Source organism: Phodopus roborovskii, unplaced genomic scaffold, assembly GCF_943737965.1.
Source record: "Phodopus roborovskii unplaced genomic scaffold, PHOROB, whole genome shotgun sequence".
In the NCBI taxonomy this organism is placed as follows: domain Eukaryota; kingdom Metazoa; phylum Chordata; class Mammalia; order Rodentia; family Cricetidae; genus Phodopus; species Phodopus roborovskii.
The window spans coordinates 1,997,063-2,019,151 of record NW_026125391.1 but is presented as its reverse complement, the minus strand read 5'-3'; the positions used below and the strand labels follow the sequence as shown (position 1 = coordinate 2,019,151).

Genomic DNA, 22,089 nt, shown 5'->3' with positions numbered 1-22,089 from the left:
CAAAGTTCTACACTATCTATATAGATCACTGTAAACATTGCTTTGACTATTTGGTGCAAGGAAGACTGTTATATATACTCACCTTGCCTTGGGGATTCAGTGCAGCCATTTGGATCCGGATATTCCAGGATTCAATGAAAACCACGGAATTTAAATGATCCAAATGAATAGCGTGAGCTCCCAGTCGTTGATCAACTCAAGAGACTGGGTGCTTCAACAATTTCAATCTGGCTGTAAAGACCTGGAAGTTCTTGGAGAGCCAGTTTCTTTAGCTCACTTTGGAGGGCTGAAGAAGCTGCTGCTGATGGCAGCAAGGATGGAAGCAGCCACAACAATGGGGTAGATGTTCTTACTAGCGAAAAGCAAAGGCTGGCAAGTGAAAAACACTGCTTTTCTCTTTGGATTCTTTATCCCTGAGATGCTGTTGGAAGCTGCTGTTCACTCTTGAGGAATGTCTTTTCTCATGGGTTAATCCTTCCTGGAGATACCCTCATAGAATTACCTAGAACTGTTTATGTTGCTTTATTCCAGATTCAGTCCAGAGGTCTGACATGGTTAGCCACATTTCCAAAATGGTATTGCTCACTCAAAGGTGGTCATATATTTGTTTATACCACTGACAACTATTCTATTTGATTTGAGTAAGATTAACATAATAAAAAGAGAAGTTGAGAACCACAAGTGATTTAGTAAGAATCCTATAATAAAAATCACTGTGCAGACTGATTTTAGAAAACAAGCCCTCATCAGTGCAAATTAGCCATTAACTAAATGAAAATTGAAGACTGTGATTTGAATTAAATTCAGCAATACAGCATGGTTAAGAGAGCTTGTTGCTTTTCCAAAGGTCCTTAGTTCAGATCTGAGCACCTTGGTCAGTTAGCTAAGAGCTAGCTACCTGTAACTACAGCTCCAGGACAACTGCAACTCCTACCCTCTTCTGGTCTCCATGGGTATCTGTACATACTATCTCTCCTCCCCCCCCCACACACAAAAATCTTTTAAAAAAGTGAGCAGCATGCTTTCAGATAATGATTTGATTTCAGGGGAAAAAGGCAAGCACAGGAAAAATACGCATTTGTCACATTTTCATGTTCTACTTAGACCTGAGAAAACTGCTGTTAAACTCAGTCATTGTGGGGCTCATTAGGAGAATTAAAGAAAAAGCAGTATTTTTTTTTCTTTTCTGAAAGAGGCTTATATTTACAAAAGAAGTTTCCTTTATGCTTTCAGTTGAGGCCAGGATATCTTCCTAGCCCAGGAGTGTCCTGTCTATAGAACCAGCATTGAAATTGAAGTTCTCATTGCTCCTATGTGAATAGATGAAGGTCTCTGTGGTTTTGAGGTTTTGTATTTCATTAAATTTTACCATTTGCTACTGTATTCATTTTCAACGATTAAAATAATGTAGTAATTCAACTAATCTGTACCTTACCTTTTATATCTAAGTAATGAATGTATCCTATAGCTTTCAGTTAGGCTATTTTATGGGACTCCTGAATCTGTGAATGGGTGGGTCTCTGATTCGTGTGCCTTTTCTTGGGGCTCTTTTATTTTTCTGTTGGTTTGGCTTGCCCAATTCCAATATGATGTTTCTTTTTTGTTTGTATTTTTGTTGTTCTACCCTATTATATTTTATTTTGTTAAAAAATTAAATCTTATCCTCCTAAAAAATAAAAAGTAAAACAAAGCCATCTACATATAAAAAAGTCTCTGAAATAAATAACACAGTTTACTTCTTATTATGAAAGCAGGCAGAGTGGAGGAGACTTTGTTTTGTGTGCTTGTATACTTTTTGATGTTTTAACCAAAAAATACAAAGTCTCTTCCAAAAACTAATTTTGAAAATTTGATTCTCAATATGGCATGATAAAAAAAAAGAAAGAAATCCATGTTAAACCAATGATGTTCTAGGCAAATTTTATTGTTTACACAGTGACAAGAAAAAATTTTGCTGAGTAACTGATTGCTTTTGAACAGTCATCTTTGTTGTTGTTGTTTTACTTTATTTTGTTTTATTTTATTTTATCAAGTCATGGTTTCTCTGTGTAGATCTGAATGTGCTGGAACTCACTCTGTAGACCAGGCTGGCCCTCAACTTACAGAGACCCTCCCACTTCTGCCTCCCAATTGCTGAGATTAAAGACATGTACCACCACTATCAAATACTTTTGATGGATATATTATCAGTTTTTACAGAAATTTAACATAGTAAAGACAATCTAATTAGTAATGATAGTAAATTATTATCATTCCATTCCTTCTGACAGTGAACTTTTGCTTATTTGGGTGAGGACAGTTATTAAATACTGAATTTAGATCTATGTACAATAGTTTAATGCTAGAGACTATTGTGGATGACAGAAGTACTTACAAATGATTAATGTTATTTTAAGAATTTCCCAGCGAACAAATTTTAAATCTTCTATTGTGTAAAATTTATACTTTTAGCCATATAAACTTTAAATTGTGTGTTTAATATTCCTACAATTTATAGTATTATACATGTTATATTTACATTGTTTATTGATGTACCATTCCACAGATGATAAAATTAATCAGGATTTTAAAAAATGATGGATTGATAAGGTGGGTCTACAGGTGAACTTACCTTCAGACAAGCCTGAATACCTAACTTCAATTCTTGAACCCACATGGTAGAATGAAAGGAGAGAAATGATTCTCCTTCAAGTTGTCTTATCTCCCCAGCATACTGGAGCACAGATGTGAAAAAGCACATGGAGGCATATAAAAATACAGGAATATTTTTTTTAAAAAAAATAAATAGCAGATCCAAATGTTTGCCATATATTTACAGGGCAGTTTCTTCAGTAGGCTAGAGGCCTCATATACTGGGTGACCACTTTTAAATGTGAATGTCTATCAGTTGAATTTCAAATTTATTCCAAATTGCCTATCAACATTACATGTCCTATAACTCAACTAACAAAAATATCTCAAATGAACCCATCACACATACTTAGCACATCTATATCCATTAGTCTTCTGTCCTACCATCCTGTATTGTGATAAACATCAGTTTTCCTTAGGAATACTAGTGTCTTGGTCTCACCTCTCAAAGGGTCCTTGGAGAACAGATGAAAGTAAGGATGTGGCTCATGACTTTCAAATCTCTTTAGTCTGGATTAAAATAAAATATGTAATGATATATTTTTTGGGGGAAGGTATTCTTATTTTCTCTTGTAAATTAGATCAGATTATATACTGTGGAAATTGTAGTCCTGTTGCCTAGTTATGTATTTTTATTTTCAGTAATTATTCTGCATGTAGACAGTGAGGATTTTACTCTTATCCTTTTCTAGTTTCCTCATTAAAACAAAGTATCTATCAATATTTTCTCCCCAGATCAACTATTTCCTTCATTTCTATTCACCCTTGGGTTCTTTTATTTTGTTTCCAGTTAACTTTTCCTTTCTTCATTCTAAAGTTAGCTCTTCTCAACTTGAATATCTTCTTGCCAAAATCCTTTCTGGCAATCAGCCAGTGTTTTCAGTACAGCTACATGTCAGCTTCCTTGAGACAATTGCTTTGTTTGTCTTCCCATTCATTTTCCTCCCTCTGCAGTAGTTTCTGTATTAGAAATTACAGCTTGATTTTTACTGAGGAGGGAGTCATATTCCCTACTTAGGAGAAATAAAATGGATTGTTTCCTCCCTCTTCGAAACCAGTAAGAACACTATGATTTTGAAGGGTCTGCTGATCACTTAAACTCGGGGCAAACAAAGGGAGGAGAAAGATTACTTGTTCCTTTCAGTTGTATTTGGTACATACTCAGTGAATTCAGGAGAATATTTTTAGTTTTAATCAACTATGCTTCTTATTATTTGCAAAAGTTTTAGTGTGTCATGCTTAAAGTTTATTTAACTCACCCCTAAAAGACACAATTCAGTTTTCAGCAGTAGCAGGCACAAAACACTCCCAGATTATGTGACAATAAGATTTAAGGATGTGGCCTATGGTCCATCACTGCCAGGCCCTGGGATTTCATTAGATTTCCTCACTATTTTCATATAATCTACTTTATCAAAGTAAGGTTTACTGACATAAAATCCCAACAGGCATAAAAATAGTTCCTCGACTGTTGCTTCACAAGCTTTAAACTGGTTACTATAGTCTTTCTTATTTTATTCTGGTAGCAAAGAACACATTCCCATTAGTTCTTGTCTCTTTCACTTGAAAAGGATTTGCGTATACTCAGAAGTTTTCAAGGGAGTACAATACAGTAGAAAAGCCACTATACTCACTGTTAAGAAACTTGAGTTTCATTTCTTATGTCTTGCCTATTTTTTGATATATTTGGATTGGTTAGGTTGTTTTGCTATTAATAATGGCCCATTTAAACAGACAACAATTCTCTCTATATAGTACCATCTGTTATATATTTTATTATGTGTAATAAAGAGTTTATTTGGAAAAATTTACAGCTTCAATTCAAATATTGCCTGTGGCATAACTGGTGGAATAGAGGGGTAAGGCTTTTGCAGTATGGATATAGAAGTAAAGCTAAGAACAATGCTATTGATTACATGACCACCTTTAATTGCTCATCCTTATCAAAAACCCTAGTTCTTTGAATTGTTTGTAGTCATCTCATAGGTTTGCCATAAGCTTGAATTTTCCTAAATATAGACATGTAGAAAAATGAACAAATCAAGCTTCACTGACATTTGCAAAATAAACCAAACATAAGTTAGCTCTATATCTTCAGGATTCACTTTAACAGATGTATCCAACCTTAACATTTCTCTTTTAAATTAAAAATGGACTCTTTTCTCATTTAATACATCCCAACCACAGTTCCTTCCACTCCTCCTAGCTCTTCCTCACTGCCATCTACTTCAGATCCACTAACTCTCTGCTTCCTCTTCAGAAAAGAACAGGTCTCCAAGAGAGGACAGCCAAACAGGACAATACTAGATACAATAAGACAAGGCAAATCCCCTGATAGCAAAGCTGGACAAGGCAACCCAATATGAGGAAAATAGTCTTAAGAGCATGAAAATAAGTCAGAGATACACTCGCTCTCATTGTTAGGAGTCTCACAAAAACAAAAAGCTAACAGCCATAACATATATGCAGAGCCATTCAGGCTCCGTGTTTGCTGTCTCAGTATCTATGAACCATAAGAGCCCTGCTTAGCTGACTCAGTGGGCCATGTTAGTCTAGTATCTTCCATCCCCACTGATGCCTTCAGTCTTTCCTCCCCCTCTTCCACTAGGTTCCCAATATCAGAGTGGAGGCACCCAATGGAGGCTTCCATTGTAGATTACCTTTCTACATAATATCTGGCTGTGGGACTCTGCACCTCTTCTCATCTGATGCCAGAGGAAGCATGTCTGATGAGAACTGGATAAGCAAGGTTCTGATCTATGAGTATAATAGAAGATCTTTAGGAATAATTTTATTAATTTTTGGGGGGGCAGTTATGTTTGGCTTTCTCCTAGGTCTCTGGACTATCCAGCCTCTGATTACTTATCATCTGCATAGTATCCAGCATGGAATTCTCCTGGCATGGGCTTCAAATTACAGCAATCTTTGGTTCTGCACCACTCTTATTCCAGTACATCTTTCAGAGAGTAGGATGGAGTTTCTGTTCTCAGTTGGTGTTCAGGTTTCTCTTTCTGTAGCCCACAATATCCCTACTCACCTACTCATGCCAAAGATATTAGAGTGTATGGGTAAAGGCTACAAGCCCACACTAGCTCAACTTCTCTACATTCAGTGATAAGTGTGGAAGTTTTCCTTTGCAGTGGGGTCCCACTACTAGTTTTCAGAGAGTGACCTTCTGTTACAAGTAAGGTTTTTCCTGCCGGCCTGGACCCACTGTGGCGCCAGCCCCAATTAACACACAGAGACTCTGTATTAGATATAATTCTGTTGGCCAGTTACTAGTTTCTTATTGGCTAGCTCTGTCTTAATGATTAACTCATTTCTATTAACCTAAGTATTTCCACGTGGTCTCATTTTACTGGAGAGTGGGGCCGGTGTCTGCTTTCTCCAATCTCTACATGCTGACTCCTCCTTACTACTTCCTAAAATCCCCCTTGTCTCCTAGTCCCACCTATCTTGCTTTCCTATTGGCCAACAGTTCTTTATTCACTAACCAGTATGAGAAACATATTTATAGAATGACATCTCCCATCAACCTTCTGTCCTAGCATCAGCATGGGTTTCATGGGAAAACCCTTGGCCATCAACTTAACTAAATGCAACCCACTCCCTCCACTGAAAGCCTTGCCTGGCAATAAGAGATGGCCAGTTGAGACTCTTTCACTACTAGGAGTCCTTTCTTGGGTCATCCTCATTAATTCCAGGAAGTTTCCACTATACTAGGTAGCTACCCCACTTCACAATTTCATCCAAATATCAGTCTTTCTCCTAGCACTCTCTCCCTCCATCCATCCCTTCCTACCTAATCCCTCCAACTCCTGTCTCCAACCACTCCCATCCACCCATTGAATCTATTGTATATCCCCTTCCCTGGGAGATTCATTCTCCCCCCTATAGCCCTCCTCTTTACCTAACCTTTCTGTGTTTGTGTCTAGTAGCCTAATTATCTTTTGCTTAATATTACTTCTAAGTGAATACATACCAATTTTTTTCTCCTTTTTGAGTCTAGGTTTCCTTATTCAGGATGATTTTTCCTCCTATTTCCATCCATTTGCATGCAAATTTTTATGATGGCATCTTTTTTTATTTGAATTTCTTAGTAATACTTCAGGTGTAATTGTATCACATTTTCTATATCCATTCTTAAGTTAAGGGACATCTAGGTTGTTTCCAAATTCTGTCTATTATGAATAAGGCAGCAATGGACATAGTTGAACAAGTATTCTTATGGTAGGATTCAGTGTCCTTTGGGTATATGCCTAAGAGTGGTAAAGCCAGGTCTTGAGATAGATCAATTCCTAATTTTCTGAGAAACTGCCATATTGATTTCCACAGTGATTACACAAGTTTGCCCTTCCACCAGCAATGGAAGAGTGTTCCCCCCTTGTTCCCTATCCTTGGCAGTATGAGCTGTCACTTGTGATGCTGAACAGGTATAAAAAGGAGTCTCAAAGCAATTTTGAGATGCATTTCCATGATGGTTAAGGATGTTGAACATTTCCTTAAGTGTTTCTCAGCCATTTGAGTGTCCTCTATAGGGAATTCTCTGCTTTGAACTGTACCCATTTTTAGATTTTTAGTTGTATTATTTGTATATTTAAATATTTAGGTTCTTAGGTTCTTTATATATTTTGTATATTAGACCTTTAGTTGGATGTTGAATTGATAAAATCTTTTCCCATTAGGTAGGCTGACTCTTTGTTCAATTGGATGGTATATTTTACCTTACAGAAGGTTTTCAGTTTCTTGAGGCCTTATTTATTAGTTGTTGAATTAATGCCTGCACTATCAGATTTCTGTTCAAAAAGTTGTCTCCTGTGGCAATGCATTCAAGTTTCTTTCTCATTTTGTCTTCTATTATGCTTAGTGTACCAGGGTTTATTTTGAGAACCTTGATCCACTTGGGCTTGAGTTTTGTGCAGGGTGATAGATATGGATCAATTTACATTCTTCTACATGCAGATATCGAGTTTGACCAGCACCATTTGCTGAAGAACCTTCCTTTTTCCCATTGTGTCTTTCTGGCTTCTTTACAAAAGAAGTGTGTGGTTTATGTCTGAGTCTTCAATTTCATTCCATTAATAATCAACATATCTGTTTTCAGGCCAATACCATACAGTTTTTATTACTATAGCTCTGTAATACACCTTGAAATCAGGTGTTGTGATACCACCAGCAGTTTTTTACCTATCCTGTTTTTTGTTTGTTTGCTTGTTTTTTTTGTTTGTTTGTTTTGTTTTTTCTATATGAAGTTGAGATTGTGCTTTCAAAGTCTGTAAATAAATGTGTGGGAATTTCTATGGCAATTGTGATGAAATTGTAGATCTCTCCTCCTCCCTTCACTTTACCTCCGAAATATCTTCTATTTCCCCATTCCAAGGAAAGCCATGAATCTCTCTTTGGTTCCTCCTTGTTACCCAGCCTCTTTGGGACTGTGGATGGAAGACTTTTTGCCCTTTACTTTACAGCTAATATTCTGGAAGGGGTTTATAATAGGATGAGAACGTTTTCCCTCACCAAGTCACAAAGATGAGTTTTTATATATAAAAACGAACTCAAAGCTAGCTGTTGCTCATAAAACAACAAAAAGTAATATGAATGTTGGATTCTCTGATGCAAATACTAGAGATAGGGAATTAGGAACCTGTGACTAAGGATGAAGAAGGAATTTGAGAAAGATATCAATGCAGAGGATGTCATGCTATACAAAACTTCTCTTTGCTGGAATTTTTTTTTTTTTTTTTACAAATCTGCAACCAATGAGATTTCCCCAACATGGGAACTGCCAAAGACATCATAAAAGTAGTCATATTCAGTGTATCATTTTCTCTGTCACCACTCTCTATTTTTAAATTTGAAAGTGTATTATCTATGCCACATCCTTCCACATTTCCCTAATTACGAAATAAAAGCTCATTCAGTTGTCCAGACGTTAACCATTCTGACTTCCTTTCCAACAGTGATATCATTTTAACCAATTACGTTATCAGATAATGCCTGCTAGTTTGAAAGTAGTCCAAAAATAATCCAGTTAATACATTTCTTAACACTTCTTGATGAGTTTGCTGTTCCTTCTGACCAGAGCTTCCATTTCCTACTCTCTTACAGAATATAATTTCTTTAGGTTTTCCTAAAATATGTCTGTCCTTCAGGTTTTCTGAGCCTTGTCTATGTAAAAATAAACTATACATTTTTGCATTCTTATTACTTTATGGATTCATTTCCCTCTTTGTTTGTTCATTTTGTTTCTTTTTAATTTGGATCCTCAAAGAATTAATCTTCATGAAAGTAGAAAATTATGATTATTCTCATTACAAAATTCCAGTGCTGGGGGAAACAATTTTTTATTGAATGAATTATTGGGATAGTTTGAAATTACTGCTTACTATTTCCACATAAAAATCCTAAATGCTACCATTCAGATTTAGTGTTTATCCATTATATCAATTTTTAAGGAAACTCAAATGTTAAATATTTGAGTGCAAAATATGAGATAAAGCATATGTACTCCATTTTCAAGGTGATTTGATAACCAAGATGAATAATAGTGCTATTCTTTGAATGTAAAATGCTGCTTCCCCTCATTCCCCATACTTATGTATTTCTAGCACTTGCTCTTTAGCCATTTGGAAGGCTGTTGACCCTTAGAATATGGAGCTTTCATTGAGGCAGTTGACCACTGCAGTCAGCTGTTAGGGTTCAAAGATTGATACAACTTCCTGATCATTCTCCACTTCCTGGATATGGTTCCTGTCACCATGCCTTATGTCTACTTCTGTGTCTTTACTGTCTTGATGGACTACACACTCCTCTAGATTTGTATGGCAAAACAAGCCCTTTCTCCCATAAGCTGATTTTTGTCTGAGTGTTTTAACACAGCAACAATAAAAGAACTGGATACATGGGCATAACAAATCAAGATATTGAATGAGAAGGTGAATATGAATATCTAGAGGTGTCAAGAAGTATGTATAGGACAGAGTTTAAGCCTCTTAAACACTATAGAAAATATGATAACTTAAGGCTCAGGCAGATGTTGCTTGCATAATTAATTTATCTCGGTGTTTTGAACTTGTGGGGAACTGTTTTCCTCCATGTGTCATTGCTTCAGCACACAGAGAAAATTGTTCAATAGATTTTTGTTGTAGAAATGAAATAGCATTAGACAGGTAGTAGCATCATAAAAGAGTGCTGGCATTGGTAGTGCTATTAGCTAGATGTTAGACATGTTATTTAGTCTGACTTTGCTGGGCTTTGGTATCTTTATGCATAAAATGAAAGTGCTGGACTTCATAATTAAGTTCTTTCAAGCTATAAAATATTCTATAATTTTAACTGCATATATATGAGTGGAGGCATGCACATACTTTCATCTAATGGAAATAAAGATATACTTCTTTAAAATTTCCTTTGCAAATGTATTTTGGTTAATATAGCTGCCATCAATTTGGCTTATAAAATACTGTTTTCAATGATCTTTTAGCATGATAGATTAACTTTTATGTTCCTAAAGCCATTTCCTCTGAATGCTGCTGAATTCACACTTCACTAATGGCAAGGATCCGATTAGAACTAATTTCACAGTGATTCTTTGACATTTTCAAATGTAGAAATGTGTGTGCTTTTTTTGAATAAAAGTCAGAGCATATCATAAATTCTAAAAGTTACCATTAAAGTTCAGTCAAATATTGGACAGTAGTTATGAGAGCATAAGTGCCTGAAATACTAAACTGTTGCAAAGGAGCTTCCTGTTATCTCCTCGTCTTACCCTTCTTCTATTTATCTCCTGTATTTCTCTACACTAGTATCTATGGAACCTCTGTTCCTAGAGTTTTCTCCTTTACATCAGATTCTTTGCAAACTCTTTGGCTTTTTAATTGACAGGACTTAAAATTAAAGAAGTTTGTAGTGTCTAAAAATAGAGATCAACACTTTTGCCCATCAAGTAGGAAGATAGGAATGAATCTTGATTCAGTGTACAGGGTCTGCAAGGGAAGCAATAGAAGAAGTTCCAAGTGAGGTATCATTGAACAAGTGAAAGAGAACAGCCCTGTGAATAAAGGATAGATGAAATTGTCTAGGTAATAATACTATTTTGTATTTCAATCCCACTGCAGAAACATTGCACCGAAGGCGGGTTTTGATGCAGTTAACATTTATGGCAGCAGAGAATAGATCAGACAGATTATCCTTTTCAATCTGGATGGACTCTACCCATGATTTGAGGTCCCTAAGAGAATAAGTACAATGATCCCAAGAAGAAAACTTTACCCCAGGATTGTATATGGCTCAAAACAGCACCATCTTCTAGAATTGAAACCTTGCTGCCAGCTTGCTTTCTGTGTTCTGAGCTTAGTAGTATTTATAATAACAAAATCGGTGCTTAAGAAGTGTCATTTTTTCCCCCGTCTGTGTGACAACTCAGAAATTAAAGGCAATTGACAACACTTGCTTATCGGGTACCAATTTTCTCTGAGATTAAAACCTTGCATTTTGGAGAGAAGCTCATTGAGACACATGATGTTATAAGGAGAAGTCAAAAATTTCAACCTGAGGAAAAGTTCCCTAAGGTAAGGAATTAAGTGACTTTATTCAGGAAGTTCCTAAAACTGAGCAAATTTATTGGGCCCCTCATTCTTGAAGCACATGTGAGCAATAAAGACTATAGAAAGGTACTCTCAGACGAATTGAGTTGTTGAGAAGAAGCTCAGACCAACTGAGCCATCCAGAAAGGACAGTCTTGAAGTTCAGATACTGTCTTCAGGCTGCACAGTGTGCTTTAGGTACCCAGACTTTTTGAGTTGCCACATATGTTGGAGTGGAGTTTAATGATGTGGTTCTCTTTGAGTCATTTTGCTCCTGTAAGTAGCTCCTCCTGTGTATTTTGTATGTGAATCCAATAAAATTCACTGACTTACCAAGTTAGATTTTGGTCATGTCCTTATTTTCATTTGTTATTGATTCCTTACCTGATGTTAGTAGGTATTTGTTCATGTCTCCCGAGGAATATTGCCATACAATAGTCCTCCCTATTAATGGTTTGGTCGCCTTGACCTGTTAGAAGTGACAACCACTGTCAAGACGAAGATGGAAGCTAGACTCTCTGCCCAGGATAATCAGTATACATGTGCATAAATAGAATATATTGCAAAGTGACCAGGGATTAAAAACCTTTGTCCTGGGTTTAGGTGTCAAACGGATTTGTTTCTAAATAAAATGTAATGTGACCTACTTGGTTGGATGTCACATTAACTGCTACTCAGATTTCAGGTATGAGTCAAAGCCACAAGCACAGTGGGCAAAGAAGAATATTATTTATGCTTCAAGGCTTTTGAAAGTGCCTGAGACAAAAGACTGCTTTCATTGATATGTGTTTGAAGGATACTAAAATTTCAAAGTGCATATGTATCCCAAGGCACTTTATCCACCAGCCTAGGATATGCAGCCAGAAAGTTAATGTACAGAAAGGGCTTTCATTTGATAATACAATCAGCAAAACAACTTTACCAAACATGCCCACAAAATTGACTCTAGAACGAAAATGGGAAATAGGTAGATATAAGTTTATGACAGATGGCCACTGATGTTAATCTCTGAATAAAAATGAATGATTGTACAAATTTATCTTAGAATCTAGACTATGTTTACTCATTGTTTTTTCAATATTGTATGCAGACTTCTTTTCTTTTTCAAGTGGTTTCCACGGATATTTTACAGTTACTATATTCCAGAATTCTGCAGTTAATTTTTCAAATATTGATATATATCCCATGAAAATGAGTGCTGGGTATTAGGACGAAGAAGATTCAGGTCTTTTAGCAATTTAGTAAAATTTTATAAAATAACTTTCAATTAATATGGAATATCACAAAAAATCAAGGGTGTCATATGTTGAATTTAAAAGATCAGAGATTGTCAGTTAAACTCTATGGTGAGTTAACTCATTTTTTGAACATATAAATGTTTTATTTTTCAACTGCATGCATATATTTAAACCTGGTATTGAATCACTGTAATATAATTTCATGGTGTATTGGTACCAAATATATTCAGAGTATTTCCTGCCAAGAATTATAAACTGTGAAATGGAAAATATTACTTCAACATCTGAAAATGTTTTGTATATAGTTAATACTAGTCAAGTCTCTGGTATGTACACTAAAAGATGCTGAATTCTTGGGGTAAATTTGTTTGTAAATTGGTAAGTAATAATATGAAATTCTATTCATAACACCTTGGGATGGCTAACTTTATGTGTGAACTCAATTGGGTAATGTGTCACCAAATTATTTGGTCCAAAATCTATTCTGGATGTATCTCTACGGTTGTTTTCTGACTGACTGAATAACTAGATATAGTAAACAAATTTTCCATTCCAGTGTGGGCTGACTTTGTCCATTCAGTTGAATCCTTGATTTGAATGGAAACTTTTATAATTCACTCTTAAATTTTCTAAAATTACACTCAAAGCTAAAACTTCTGGTGAAAAAAATTTAACAAGAAAGTAGTAACAGATTAATCTCATTTAATTTTAAGTGATATATTAAGTTTATTAAGTTGGTGTTATCCACAGTAAAATAGTAAAACATTAAGCTAGAAATAGTTTTACAATATTTATAGATCCAGAAAATATGCCAAAGTAGTGAGAAGCTATTTTTTCTAGGATGATTTTTGTAGCAATCAAATAATTTGAAAACTTCTACAATTGATGCTTAGTTACAACATCAGGAAACAAAACAAAGTATGCATAAAATAAGCCATTCACATTCCTTCAGAAATTTATAAAAGTACACACAATTTGAATCTGATGCTGAGATGGACATATTAAATCACATTCTACTACACATACCAATTATATTAGATTAACAGATGGTTATGAAAATACAATTAGTTCACTGTCTGGAAACAAAGCCAAGAGAAGCTTGCAAGGATGTGTGAATTGATTGTTATAGACTGAAATGTATTTCACAGCAGCTATTTGCTTATCCTATTTGTGACTATACAGGCATCAGTCAATTTGAAGATTGTTGCTTGGCTCAAACATTAATAAAAGAAATTTGTTTTGAGGTAAAATTAAACATAAGAGCAAGTTATATAACCTTTTAAACAAAAAGCAACAGTTACTTGAATTATTTAAGTTTCATGATAAATATGAACATAGAACTTACTTCAGGGTGTGATTTAAGTTTAGTCAATTTGTAAATAACATCTCATATAATCCAAGGGGTCAGCTCTTTGGTACATGTTCCTAAATGACATCTCAAAGTAAAGCTTTAAAGAGGCCAAGGGCAAACAGCAATGAAATGAGAGAGATCAAACTGTAGGAACTGTCTTTTAGACTTCAAACCTATGTTGCTATCCACCATTATATTCTAACATATGAGATCCCAACTTTGAAATCATAATTTTCTTTGAATCTTCTTTTATGCTTATGAATGGATCAGTTAAAGTATGTCAAGAGATTGCCAGGCATGCCATTCAACTCTATTATATTTAGAAACTAATTTTCTATGTGAATTGAGAATTTCTTATAAATGTCAACCAAAATAAATTATAGAAATTATTGAATGTGGAGTTTGAACTAGTATGACTCATACAAAATGGCAATTTAAAAATTTATAGAAACACTGTCATGGTCCCTATTTAAGTAGTTTCAGTTAAGTGATTGTCTTAAATATAAACTTGGATATTATGATTGTACTAAAGTTAGTATGTTCACATCCTAGTTTCAGCCAGTTTAAGAAGAATATAGTTGTATGAAGCAAATATTTAATTACTGCAACTTATGTTTTATGTTATTTTCATAGTAATCACTGATAACAACAGCAATTGTCTGGAATCTAAGACTTTAGAGTCAGTCCTAAGTTCTTATTAGTGATTGGTGGGTTCAACAAAAATTGTAATCTAAGTACACTAAAAATATTTAAGTAATTACAGTTTGAAAGTATGTATGAAAATAAACACGAGTTTTTTGTGGGAAAGTGATTGCTTCATTTTAATGTGGGAAGGCTTGAGTCTTTTGCTATATGGGATGTCATAAAGTATGAGAAAGCATTGCTGTTGTTTTTATAATTACACTTTCTTATTAAGATTGATGCTTGGCAGAAGTCATGGAGAGACCCAACCTGTGCTTACTCAAAAGGGTTGTTCATGACTTACTTTCATCTGTATTATTATGATACATGCATCACTCAATATACTCTCAAATGCAGCTTATTTCCTTTAGTTCAGTCTTTTACAAGAAGCACATATTGAGTCGTATACTTTTTCTTAGGTTTGGAGGAAATAATTTTCTTGTCTTTCATTAACATAGAGCAGAAAACTAAAATATTTATAAATTCTTTAAAAATGCTTTTTTTTTTTTGCTATAGCATCTTAAAATAAAATTTCACCTTTAATACGATATATCAAATTCAAACAAACCAAAAAAATCCAAGTATGCATAATTCCTTATATTCCTAATCCTGCATACCCAATTTTCCTTTTAACTATCTCAGAATTATCTGTGACCAGACTATTTAGAGCATCGATTTGCAATGGCTTGTAAATACAGGTCTACATGTTGTGGAATTAATATTTTCATGTGCAACAAATCAGAAGAAACATGTCAAATCCTGACACAGTGTCATATTCAGATGCCCTTCACCTCCAAGACTAAGAAATTTACAGTTTGAAAAAAAACACCCTGAGTTGATAAATGACAGAAACTGACAAGCATCAGCTTCAGATACTATTTTAGATTCTAAACTTCCTGTCTGTGTGAAAAATGTCTTGAAAGTTATAAATCATCTGATCCAAATGTGCATGTTGGTGTGATAGTATAATATAAGAAATTTTACACCTTTCTCTATAATTTTGCCAGTGGGTAATATTTACCAAGGCCAAATAATTTATTAATAAGTTATTGAGGCATCTGCCATGAGGAAAAAAAAGGTACACTTGGCATTCCATTTTGCCAAGTAAACTTATTAGCTGGATGAATCTTAACATGGGTCTTGGACCTCTAAATTTGATTTTGCTTGTATGCAATGTGAGAATTTTTAAGCATTACCTCACATAAATATTTAGTTTTAAGTGTAAGTATTCTTAATGCCATCTTGTAGGAAAAGAGCACTTAGTAAACATGCATATCGTACTCTCATTTCATCAGTATTGTCTCTCAAAGATCTGAGAGTGACTCATGTGACAGTACAAACCCGATGAAGGCATTGGCTACTTGGGGTGTGCTTCCATTGAAATGAATGTGCTGTAAATATAAAATATGCACTGCATTTTAAAGACATGCCATTAAGAAAACCCCACAAATATCTTATCCAATAAGTGATTTTAATTATCAAATAGAAATTGAACCATTGTGTAAGCCACAAATAGCTCTCATCTAGAAAAGTGAAAATTTAATGTATCAAAAAATGTAATGACGTTTCCAACTTATATAAGGAAAGAAAAGGTTTGCTTAAGAACTTTATACATTAGACCTTTTGCAGAAAGAATTTTCACTGTACTTTTTTACAAAGAAAATCATGAAAGCTAACAAACATTAAGTTCCTTCAAGTCATAAGGTTAAAAAAATTAACTACTGTAATTGAATAAGAGGATAACCATATTTTAATGTGTGATCATTCAGCCTCTAACAAAATGGTAGTATGAGAAGCACTCAAGAGTGTACCTTTCTCATAGCTAGTGGAGTTCTTTGTCTCCCTGAACTATGTAAGATTTATTGATCTTGACCAGTCAAATTACTCTGTCTAGAAAGGACAGACATTGATTTTGCAGAAGCAGAGATTGGCAAGTGGGACAGTTAACACTGACTTCCCACTCTGACAAAGCATGATTGTATAGGCAAGTCTACTATGATTTTTTTTTATTTGTTTCTTAAGATAGGGCCTTAATATAGACTAGTTTGGACAGAGACTTCCAACAGATCTCAGACTGTCCTCAAACTTATGATCATCCTCATGCCTCAGCCACTAGAGCTCTGAATTATAGACATTAACATTTTTCTTCCTAAAGTCATAACATTCCTCATAGACTCTAATAGAAAGCTGTAAGTCTCAGGTCTTGACTTGATATTTACATCATTACATGCAAATTTGCTTTTGTCTTTTACAGCTTATAGTGTAGGAATATCTCCACTGTGTTTTTGTGACAGTTCAGCTGCAATTAACCTATTCATGCCTCAATGATATTATGAGCTTGAGGAAAACATTTGTTTTGCTGCTCATCAGCATAATGAAGCATTCTCATTGTTTTCTATCAGTTTTTATAGGGTTTACATTCTAGTAAAGACACAACAAATAAATAAGATAGTGTTATATGACATTACTCTTGGGGAAATGTGAACAAATGTCTACTTACTTAGCTCCAGCAATGTGGCAAAGAAGGAAACAACAAAATTCTAACTTAGAGAACCAATAGGTTTTATTGGAGTTAGTTATATGAAAATGGGTAAGGGGTTACTTATAGAAAAAGAAATGACTCAAATACAACTGCACTATCAAAATCCAACCTTATTATGGCTGATAACTCTTGAAAATGGGATACTTATACCTCATTACACACTTCCAGCCAGTGGAACTTGTCCCATGTGACATAGGCTGTCTGAGCCTCTCTATACTTTGAATAGTCTCTGCCCATTCTAGATAACTGGGCCATTATGTGTGTATCTCTCTGAGCTAATTGTCCTTTCTGCTTACATCAAGTTAGAGAGAGAAGGGCCTGGCATATCTGTCAAGTTTCAGGAACTTCCTGAAGCCTTTGAGTTGTTTACTCACTGACTTTAACCTGCTTCATTGCAGAATGGAATACCTTGCTTCCTTTTAGATCATCCAGTGTCTCAATAAGCTGGAAGCTTTATCCTGGAAGAAACTACTACACAATAGTTATCTTAAATACATGGTAATAGATAGTTGTAAGTACTTATGACAAACACATATTAAATGATGGACATGGCTAATGGAAGTTTGGCTTTTAAGTGGGATGGTATTATGGCTGGTATGGATTTCTCCTCCCAGATTCATGTAGTGAAATATAATCACCAGTGAAGTACTAAAGGTTACATCTTCAGGACACAGTCAGGGCACAAGAGCAGAATTTTCACGGAGAGGGGTGAATCCCCATAAAAGACTCCAAGAGCTGCTTTGCTTCTTTCTTCGTGTGGGGACACAGAGAACTCCATCTATTTGCAGAAAGAAGGTCACCTGACAGAATATTCTATACCTTGCTCTTAGACCATGCAGTCCCCAGTAGTGTGAGAAAAAAAAAAATCTATCTGTGAGATTCCTTTTTTTTAAATTAAAAAATTAGTATTTACTCTTTGTTTTCATCCTTATGAGAATGCTTTATCTGCCTGTATGTATATAGACCATATGGTTGGCTGGTGCCATTGGACATCAGAAGAGGAGATGGGATCCATTGAAAGTGGATTTAAAAATGGTTGTGAGGAATTCTGTGGGTCTTGGCAACCTCTGCAAGACCAACAACCCCTGAACAATCTCTCAGGTTAGAATGGTGCTCAGAATGACCCAAGTGAGAGGTCTCAGTGTGTAGGAGCTGTTGTAGAGTCAGAAAACAATGGCAATGCATGGGAGATGGCTAAGCTCTGTGGGAAGATCTAAGAGCTGAATCTCCAAATACAGGCAGGCACAGGCATTTCCAACATCTTTCTTGAACCTTTGTTTTTTTTTTTTTTTTTGTTTTGTTTTGTTTTTTGGTTTTTTTTTTTGTTTGTTTGTTTTTTTTTTTAACCTGAAGTCACTTACTCATTAAAATGTATCTCTTTAGTTTCTTCAGTCATTATTTTGGCATAGACAGTTGTTATATCCATGTTCATAAGCATAGCCTTCTTTGAGTTCTAATCTATCATCTTCAAATAACTGCTGAGCAGTTCATTTTTTATATCTCTTTCATTATGTTTTCTGGCTGCCAGCCTGAGAGTCCAAATTAGATTCAAGACTATCCCCATGTATCTAGAGAACTAACAGGTCAAGCTTGATATAGATAACTATGAAAATAAAACATTATTTCATCTGTTAAAAGGTATTAGCAAGTAGTGAACCAAACTGTACAATGTTGACTTTTCAAAGAACATTGGGAAGATTTCTGGAAACCCAGTGATGAGCCTCTTTTGAGTACTGTAACCTCTGATAGAAATCATCTTGTTTAAACCCAGAGTAGAAGGAATGTAAGAATCTTTGAAGCAGTTGTTTAAACAAGGAAGCAAAATATGTTTTGACTCAAAATGTTGCACATGACTATTGATATGCTTGTGTTTTCGTGAAAGCAGGATGTACATAATTATGCTTAGCTTATGACTGCTCAGATGTTCCTATAAGCTGATGTTCTTTGGAGACATATCAACTATATTTTGACTAGCATTAAGTGTTGTTATGATGAAATAGTGCTATTCCCCTAATCTTGTATTTCCTATTTGGATCTACTGATTCCATTCAATTCTAAAGAAGTTGCACATATATTATTATTTTCATTTCCAACTCAGAAGAGCTTGGAATGACACCAAATTTGTAGATCCAAAATCTGAAATTTCAATTTTGAACTTCCTCAAACCTAGCAAGACCTAGATTCTAGTGGTTCAGATGTATTTCCTGAATAGGAACCTCATATTTTACTGGAGAGTCTGTCATACATTCATGAAACCAAAAGAAGGTTCATTAAGGCCATTGGAAGGTCTTTGAGCCAGAGCCACTTGTCAGCGGAGTCTTCTGTCCTCCAAGAACAAGTCTATGGTTTCCCAATGGTCTCTAGAACTAATGAGGAAGTTTGTCAGGGCCTCAGCACAAACATGTGGGCAAATTTTAGAACAATTGGTGAAGTTTTTTGTTTAATTACCTTCCTTGTATTTGGATTATGGGGTAGTTTCTCTGACCAATCAAATCTTATTCACTATTTTTTCCCAGATAAATTTTACTTGAACTGATCCCAAGATAGAATTCCGCTCTACCGGAAACACTTTTATGAAGTGTAATGTAGCATGCAATTTTAGTGTGACAATTAAACAATTTGAAAAGTGTAAGATTTAGTCACAGCTTTTTTTAATAAATATATTATCAAGTAGTATGTGTAATGATTTTTCCCAACTTGATGTATGTGATTGGAAATTATTTTTCTTGGCAATAAGCTAAAATCATTGGTCAACAATGGGTTGAAAAATTATGTACTATCTGTGTATAGTGAATCTATTTAATTCAAACTAATACTTTGTTTTCAATTCAAGTCGCATGCTAATAAATTCTAGATTTTTAAATAAAATTATTTAACTAAGCTTTCCTTGGTTATTTTAAAGTAGAATTTACTCTATAGTATTATACTATAGAATTGTTTGATTTTTAATTAACTATATTATTAAAACATTTCCCATCTTTTCAGTACTTTAGTATCTTTCTAATTACTTATAATTCCCCAGGAAATTTTTCATTGAAACTGATACTTTATTTAAAATTTTTTTCTGATAACATTGAGCATAATTCATCTGGAAAAGAAAAACTACAATATCACTTTAAGGAAGAATTGCTGTCTTCACAATGTCACATTTCTTGGACTTCACAAACATTATTTCATTATCTTTGGCAAAGAATTTAGGAATGAAATAATAGTTGAATGGTATGAATTTGTCTTTGCCTTTTGTTTTTAAAATGTTACTTTGAAGATTCATGTTTATTTTCTGTGACTAGAACTTAAAAACTCTGTTTTTTTATTATCAGTATTTTTGGTGATCCTCACAGCATTCTTGTTATTGAGTTTTTAAAATAGTCTTATATTTCCCAGTACTTTCTATATATTCAATTTTTGTCTTTTGTTCATGTTCTCCCTTAAAGATCAAATCAAGTACCTTTTGTTCCTTTCACAGTTCAATGATGCTGTGCCTATGAAATGTGTATTATCATTACTCCTTACTTTTGTATCTATGAATTCTTATTATTTCTGTACCTATGGATTCTTATAGTGAAATAATTAGAATGTGAGGTCTTGTTCCTTTCATAGTTCAATGATGCTGTGCCTATGAAATGTGTATTATCGTTACTCCTTACTTTTGTATCTATGAATTATTATTGCTTATTTCTATACCTATGGATTCTTATGGAGAAATAATTATGGAGTGAGATAGATGAAGAGAGTGGGTGGGGGGAGAGCAAAAGGAATGACAGACTGACAGATATTTGCCACTAAAAGCTGCAACTTCAGTTAGAAATTAGTGCAGGACATCATTTTTCAATTAGCAATAATTATGCCCTAGATTCTCCTCATTGTCAATGATACTGTCACTGCACAAAGCTTAAAACATCATTTTTAAATTCTTTTTTTCTAGACAAAAACTCATATTCTCCATTAATCAGAATTTTTGTATCATAAAGATTAGAAACACTATATTTTGAAAGCACTTGTGGGTTATATATGTGTGTGTTTACAGTTTATTTTTTTTTACAGAAATTGGAATTATGTGTTATGGTTACTAACTAGAACTTGATTCACTGATATTTGACAAAGTAAGAACCATATTACGTATATGATAGTAATAAAATTAACAAACAGACATAATTCTGTATTACCCAGGAAGAATAAGAAAAATTATGTCATGATGAAGCGGGAGGGTTCAATCTCATTAAAATAGTGCTTCACTCTATAGGGAAGAAATAGAGGTCAAGAGTATGCAGTTGAAAGAGCACAGCAACCACCAGCAGATAGCAACTCTAGAGTCAGGACTGTGTCTAAGGAATTGTCACTTTTTATTAAGTCTCATAAACTTTCTAAATATTTTTCTTGAGTTGAAAGGTTAAAGGAGCACATGTATTTGTAAAGCAGTTTACAGACACAGGGACAGTTTTTATTGAAATATGGAGGGGTCAGAGATAGGCCATACAAGAACCATGGTGCTGGCATACAAAGCCAGCTGAAGAAGACATGTAATCTAGAATTAAGTAGGAAACTAATACATTCAGGAATGAAACTAAGATTGCCTCAGAGCAATAGATGATAATCTACCTATAAATTAGAGTAATTGAGAGGCATGTTAAACAATTAACACTATTTTCATTTGCAAAATTAATTGGTAGTTTCCCTATTTTATTTCCCCACTCTTTGAATTTTTGTAAACAACTATAATTTTCTTAAAGATAGAAAAAAAAGAAAAGATACCAGCATTTGCCCAGAAAAAAAAAAAAAAAAAAAGAAAAGAAAAGATACCAGCAAAATAGGATAAACTATTTTGCAATCATGTTACTTGAATCGTATAAATTCAAGATGCCTGAAGGAGAATTTATCAAGTAGTTTCTAGTCAATCCCCTGGGGGATTCTTATCATTAATTTTGTTCTTCCTAGAATACTAGTCATTCTATTATCAAGTGGCACTGTGAAATTCCATTCTGTCTCTAATGACAGTCTAATACATTATGCTTAGATTATGAAACTGAGCCTGCTTTGTTATATACCAACAACTAGACACAG

At 34.4% G+C, this 22,089-nt stretch overlaps 1 non-coding gene across 1 annotated transcript; it reads right to left on the bottom strand.

The window, feature by feature from the left end:
- Window positions 1–20,785: 20,785 nt before the first annotated feature.
- LOC127214974 (U4 spliceosomal RNA) lies at window positions 20,786–20,921 on the bottom strand. Its single transcript, XR_007833909.1, has one exon. It is a non-coding gene; the product is annotated as a U4 spliceosomal RNA (small nuclear RNA).
- Window positions 20,922–22,089: the final 1,168 nt, after the last annotated feature.